This window comes from Saimiri boliviensis, chromosome 12 (genome assembly GCF_048565385.1).
Source record: "Saimiri boliviensis isolate mSaiBol1 chromosome 12, mSaiBol1.pri, whole genome shotgun sequence".
NCBI classification, from domain to species: Eukaryota; Metazoa; Chordata; class Mammalia; order Primates; family Cebidae; genus Saimiri; species Saimiri boliviensis.
The window spans coordinates 18,459,537-18,467,171 of NC_133460.1; positions in this window are offsets into that span (position 1 = coordinate 18,459,537).

Genomic DNA, 7,635 nt, shown 5'->3' on the forward strand with positions numbered 1-7,635 from the left:
TGAATAACCAAGCAATCTTGAAAAGAACAAAGTGGGAGGTCTCACACTTCCCAATCCAACATGTTCTACAAAGTGACAGTAATCAAAACAGTATGGTATTGACATAAGCACAGACATATAAATCAATAGAATAAAGACTCCAGAAATAAACCCATACATCTACGATCAGTTGACTTTTGACAAGGGTGCCATGCTCATTCAATGGGGAAAAAATGGTGTCTTAATTAAATAGCCACATGCAAAACAATGTGGCTACATATATCAATACAAAAATTAACTCGAAATTAATCAATGACCTCAATGTAAGAGCTGAAACAATAAACACTTAGAAATCATAGCAGTAAATCTTCATGATCTGGATTTAGCAGTGCATTCTTAGATATAATACCAAAACAATATATCTATAAAATGAGTTTCGTCAAAATAAAAAAACTTTTGAGCATCAAGGACACTATTAAGAAAATGAAAAGATAACCCACAGAATAAAATAAAGTATTAACAAATAGTATCTTTCTAAGGACTTCATATCCTGAATATATAAAGCACCATTATAACTCAACAGCAAAAAGACAACCCAATTAAATAATGGGCAAAATGATCTAAACGGACATTTCCCCAAAGCAATTATACAAATGGCTAACAAGCGCATGGAAAGATGCACATCGGCCGGGTGGGGTGGCTCAAGGCTATAATCTCAGCACTTTGGGAGGCAGAAGTGGGCGGATCACCAGAGGTCAGGAGTTCGAGAGCAACTGGACCAACATGATGAAACCCCATCTCTACTAAAAATACAAAAATTAGCCGGGCATGGTGGTGGGCACCTGTAATCTCAGCCACTCAGGAGGCTGAGGCAGGAGAATCATTTGAACCTGGGAAGTGGAGGTTGCAATGAGCCGAACCAGCCTGGGTGTCAGAGCGAGCCTTTATCAAAAAAAGGAAGGAAGAAAGGAAGAAGGAAAGAAGGAAGGAAAGAAAGAGAGAGAGAAGAAAAGGAAGGAAGAGAAATGTCCAGAACCCATAAAGCCACAAACACAAAAAGGTAGATTGGTAGTTGGGAGCTGGGAAAGACAGGTCGAAGTGGGGAATGGGTGTAACCGAATGAGTACAGGGTCTATGTGGCGGGGGGTGGGGGTGGGGTGATGAAATGGGATTAGATGGTGGTGGTGGTCGCAGAACATCGTGAACATACTAAAAGCCACTGAACTGTGCACTTCGAAAGAGTAAAAATGGTGACATTTATGTTATTTGAATTTTACTTCAATTTTCTAAAAACGAAAAAAAAAGCCCGATGAAATGGATAAAATGTTATTTCTGCATTACTGATGAGATGCAGAGGTCATGTGAGTTGCCTCAAACTAGCACCGAAATTGACTACACCTCCTAAACCCTCTATCTAGCACTGAACTACAAGCCAAAAAAAAAAAAAAGTTAAAATCCAACCCTAAGTCCCTAAGGGTTTTCGTTTGTTGGAGGGACGCCCTTTGGAGCTCTGCGCACCGACCGCGGGCACGGGTAGGCCCCCCAGCGCGGGGTCGGGAGCAGCGGCCAGCGCAGGCTAAGCTGGCAGGAGGAGGACAGGCCGGGTCTCCCAGGCACCCACTGCTCAGGCCTAGCCGCCGCCTCTGCCGCTGCGGGGCGCACGTCCACCAGGTTGGGGCTCCTCCTGCCAACGCCCTCCACGCCCTCCCCCAAAACCCGCCGTGCAGCAGCCGGTGGGCAGGTCTGCGGCCTGATTCTGCGCGGACCCGCCAGGGGCGCGCCAGGCGGGGAGCCGGAGACGCGCGGGGGAAACCCGGATGGGAGCGTGGGGAGCTGGGGCCGCGCGGAAGGGGCTGGGGGCGCGCGGAGGAGTCGGGAGCGCCACCTCAGTGTCCCCACCGCCCCGCCCCGCGCATGCTCCCGAGAGCCCCAGCCCACCCTTCTCGGGCTTCCCAAGTATTTCATCCTTTGCTTCCTTTGCTTTTCCTGGCCCGCCGCTCAGTGCCCCAACTTTAGGACAGCAGAGGTTAGGGGATAAGGGGAATTAGACACCGGCCTTGGCGGCAGCATTCAATGAAAACCCAACTCAATAGTCAAAATAAAGACTTTCATACAATCTTTTTAATTTTTTTTTTTTTTTTTTTTTTTTTTTTTTTTTTTTTTTTGAGACAGAGTTTCACTCTTGTTTCTCAGGCTGGTGTGCAATGGCGCGATCTGGGCTTACTGCAACCTCTGCCTCCTGGGTTCAAGCGATTCTCCTGCCTCGGGGTCCGGAGTAGCTGGGATTACAGGCATGCACCACCATGCTAAGCTAATTTTATATTTTTCGTAGAGACGGGGTTTCTCCATATTGGTGAGGCTGGTCTCGAATTCCGGACCTCAGGTGATCTGCCTGCCTCGGCCGCCCACAGTGCTGGGATTTGAGGTGTGAGCCACCACGTCCTTAAATTTTTTAAAATGAAATGTAAACATAAAAGTTCATGAGGAACTTTTTAAAATAAAATGTAAACATAAAACTTCATAAGGAGCTATATTGGCATCTACAGCAAAAGGAAAAATCAGTAATCCTAAGCCGTCTTTGTTTAAAATTTTTATACACTTTGCGTAAAAATTTTATACGCATCTTTTTAAAAAAATTATAAAAATGTTTTGGCATTGACTTTTATTTTAAATATTGCATTTAGATGTTTCAGTTTAATATTTATCATGACTACTGAGTGCGTCCCATAAATTTTATGCCATCGGTGAATACCTCAGTTATTGTCCTTGCCTCACCGTGGTACAGCTCTGCCTTGCTGTCCTCTTCGCTGTGGTGGTGGCAGAAGTCTAGGGAGGTGCAAGTAAACCCCTCCTTTGCAGGGTCTGATAGGGGTTAGCAGGGAATTTCCAGAGGCTCAAGCACAGGGGCTTACAAGCCCCTCAGACTTGTCCCAGGACAATGTCTCAGCGGAGGGCAGAGAACAGAGATTTACACCAACTTTCTCAATACTGACCCCTGCATGACTAAAAAGTTTTTTAATCTTCTTTCTGTTGTCATGATTATAATAGTAATTTCATTATTTTAACAATAATAAAATAAACCTCAATAATACCTAATATTTAATATGCTACTTATTAATAATACTTATTATTGGAGGCTTGGGATAGTTAGTTCTCTGTGCCTCTGGTCTCAACAGAACTGATGGAACCAAGACCAGTTTTCTCAGTGCTACTTTACTGAGGACCTAGATGGTGTGATCCAAAGCTTTATAAGGAAGACAGTTTGAGATGATTTGCAGACTTGTCCTGTTTTGACAGGATTCGCTGGAGTGAATTCCCATTATTGAGGTTTCTTATTTTGTTATTGTTAAGATAATGAAATTACTATGATAAAAATGACTTAACAGAAAAAAGATTAATAAACTTTCTAGTAATTCAGGAGTCAGAAATAAGATTTCTATTTAATCCGAGCTAAATTCTTAATTTACCATGAAAGCAAATAAATATCTGGCTTTCTTATTTCATATCTCTTTTAGTTGATGAGTATTTGGTTTTGCTTTTTTTCTCCTTGCTAACTTAAACACACACACACACACACACACGCACGCACACACACACACACACGCTTTATAAATTTAGAAAGGAGGAGACTTACTTGTAAGGGGTTACAGCCTGCAAGGAATAATACAGCATGCTCAGAAGCATGCTGTATTATTCCGTTTTCATCCTGCCTATAAAGACATACCTGAGACTGGGCAATTTACAAAAGAAAGAGGTTTATTATATTTACGGTTTACATGCCTGGGGAGGCCTCACAATCATGGTGGAAGGCAAGGAGGAATAAGTCACATGTTATGTGGATGGCAACAGGCAAAGAGAGAGCTTGTGCAGGGAAATTCCCATTTTTAAAACCATCAGATCTCATGAGACCCACTCCCTATCATGAGAACAGCACAGGAAAGACCCATCCCCATGATTCAGTCATCTCCCACCCAGTCCCTCCTGCAACACATGGGAATTATGGGAGCTATAAAATGAAATTTGGGTGAGGACACAGAGCCAAACCATATCACATGCCTTGGCCAAGATCAGAGACAGGCACTTTGAAGGAGGAGGGTTGGGGTAGGAGCTTTATGCTGACCAGGTTGGCTAAATATACATATTCAACAGGTGACAGAAGAAGCTATGAATATTCATGAAAGTGGTCCTGATGCTTGCATATTTAACAAACATGCATGTTACATACAACTCATCTTCAACTCATCTTCAAATGTTTTACAATTCAGCTTGATACATCAAAAGGTCTTTTCAGAACATGAAGCCGTGCAAGTGTGCACCCTCTGTAAGTCAGCCAGAACCATTCTATGGTTGGTAGTCTTATCAGGAGACTTCAGTAACAATTCTGTTACTGAAATCAGTCTCTTGTCTAATCAAGTTGTAGTTATGGAACAAGGGGTCAGTTAGTCAGTATCTGTGTACTGGATGAGTTGTAATTGTTTTAATATTGCCCATCTTTGACTGGGCATGGTGGCTCATGCCTTGTAATCCCAGCACTTTGGGAGGCTGAGGCAGGTGGATCACTCAGGTCCGGAGTTTGAGACCAGTCTGGCCAATGTGGCAAAACCCCATCTCTACTAAAAATACAACAACAACAAAATTAGCTGGGCGTGGTGGCACACACCTGTAATCCCAGCTACTCAGGAGGCTGAGGCAGGAGAGTCTCTTGAACCCGGGAAGGGAGGTTGCAGTGAGCCGAGATTGCACCACTGCACTCCAGCCTGGGCAACAGAAAGGGACTCCATTTCACAGCAAAACAAATTGTGTGTGTGTGTGTGTGTGTGTGTGTGTGTGTGTGTGTGTGTATAGCCTACTGCCTTTTTTTTTTTTTTTTTTTTTTTTTGGAGACGGAGTCTTGCTCTGTTGCCCAGACTGGAGTGCAGTGGCTTGATCTCAGCTCACTGTAATCTCTACCTCTTGGATTCAAGCGATTCTCTTGCCTCAGCCTCCAGAGTAGCTGGAATTACAGGTGTGTGCCACCACGCCCAGCTAATTTTTGAATTTTTAGTAGAGACGGGGTTTCACCACATTGGCCAGGCTTGTCTCAAACTCCTGACGTTAAGCAATCTACCCTTCTTAAGGCCTTCCAAAGTGCTGGGATTACAGGTGTGAGCCACTGCGCCCGGCCATGTTGCCTGTCTTCTTTAATCAGGGCTAGGGGAAAGAAAAATAAAAATATTGTTTAACTTCAAGAAAGTGTTTGTTTAGCTGCTAGAGAAAATGAAAAACTTTGTGACAGTTGGAACATAGTTATTTTCTTTAAGTGTAAGGGTGGGTGACTTAAGTCTGGCCTGGCATGGCCTTTGATCCTGTTTATCATTTGTTATTGTATTGTCACAAAGAGTCTGTTCTGTCAGTCTTGCAATCTCTGTTTTAACATTAAGTCTGCTCAGTTGTGTCTAAACTCCATAAAGGAGAGGATGTAACGAGGCATGTCTGACTTCCCATCCCATCATGACTGGAAACTAAGTCTTTAAGGTTTTTCTGGGGTCCCCTTGGCCCAGAGGGGGTTCATGCAGCAGTTGGGGGGTGTAGAATTTTATTTTTAGTTTACATTCACTAAAACAAAGCGCCAAACAGAGTCTCAATCTGTTGCCTAGGTTGGACTGCAGTTGGTGCAATCTTGGCTCAATGCAGCCTCTGCCTCCAGGGTTCCAGCGATTCTCCTGCCCCAGCTGCCCAGGCAGCTGGGATTACAGGCATCCACCACCATACCTGGCTAATTTTTGTATTTTTAGTAGAGACAGGATTTCACCATGTTGACCAGGCTGGTCTCAAACTCCTGACCTCAGGTAATTCACCTTCTTGGGCCTCCCAAAGTGCTGGGATTACAGGTGTGAGCCACTATGCCAGGGCTATATCTCTGTATTTTCTAAACCAAATAAATGTTATGTAATAATAATGATAACAACACACATAGTGGCCCAAAAACATTTCTATAAGCCTGGCGGCTCTGGGCATAAATTTCTAGGGGTGGTGAACTGAAGAAACAAAATTGTGTTACTGAAATCAATTTTTCCCCACAACCAGCATCAGCATTTCTCCCTCCCTCTCTCTGTCTCTCTCTCATGTTCACTTATTATGTGGCTACTCTGTGCCAAGCACTGTTTCTAAATACATAATGTACAATTTCTCATTTCATTGGTACTGATTTTGACACTACTCATCCACTGTTTTTTATTGTGATGTGACCATTTCCAACAAAATGCCTTATGTAACTTCTAGTCAAAATATCACAAAGCACCACTTAAGTAGTCCTGCCTCTTGACCTGTCTTCCAGGTTCTGCTCTTACTCATCTGTCTCTGTGGGCAGAAGACCCATCTTCCTAAATGCTTATTCTCTTGGAGCATGTAATTTCTTTCCTAGGAATCACCCCCCACCTTTTTTTTTTTTTTTTTTAGATGGAATCTCGCTCTGTCGCTAGGCTGGAGGGCAGTGACAGGATCTCTGCTCACTGCAACCCCCAGGTTCAAGCGATTCTTCTGCCTCAGCCTCCCGAGTAGCTGGGACTACAGGCATGCACCACCATGCCCAGCTAATGTTTGTATTTTTAGTGGAGACAGAGTTTCACCATATTGACCAGGATGGTCTTGATCTCTTGACCTCATGATCCACCCGCCTCAGCTTCCCAAAGTGCTGGGATTACAAGCGTGAGCCACCGCACCCAGCCAAGAATCACCATTCTTATCTGCCTGACTCCAATAATCATTCTCAGTTTTATCTCCTGATACTCCTAGACCTCAGCACCTTATTCCAGCCCGACAGATCTGGCAACTCACTGTTCCCAGAGCTGTTCAACATGCCTTACACTCTAGAGCTTCACTTAGCCTGAATGATCTCTTTCTCTCTTTCTGCCAAAGTAGCTTAATGATTAGGAATATAATTCTGAAGTCCAACCAAGGGCAAAACCAACTCCTCTGCTGATTTGGTGGATGACCTATAACTAAATTCCCTCCCTTCTCAGAGCCTCCAATGGACAGTAAAATTAACACCACCACCTCCCTACCTTAGAAGTTGTTGTATAATTAAATGAGATAATGTACATAAAGTGCATGGTGCGGTATCTGGTACATAGTGAAGATCAATAACCTGTTGATGTGATCATTGCTGTCAATGCTGTTATTATTTCAGAACTTGGTTTCTCCCCACTCCTTCATGAAGCCCTTATCTAACCACTCCAGGTCAAGGTAATCTCTCTTTTCTTTGAATTAACTTACTTTTCCTATCACTGATTTGATGGCTAGAATTTATTGCCTTAAGCTTTACATCATTCCCTTCTTATTTTATTTCCCCATCTCAGGTAAAAAACTCCTTGAATAAAAGATCCTGCATTTTGGCTTTTTGTGAGATGGAAATCATTACACCTTGCCCTGCACACTTCCCCCCTTTAAAGGCGAAGGTTAGGTTAGTTGGCCTGTGAGAAAATTGTGCATTCTTAACAATCAAACGCCAGCCATCTGGGGTACAGGTGGGAGGAAGACTAGGATCAGAGGCTCCAGATCGGGACAGAATTAAAAGAAAAAACAAATAAAATAAGCCTCCGTCTCCTTTAATCTCCTAGCGGTAGGCAACAATTTAAGAAATAAAGGAGCCCCGTTACCGTTTGCCCTGTCCATTCT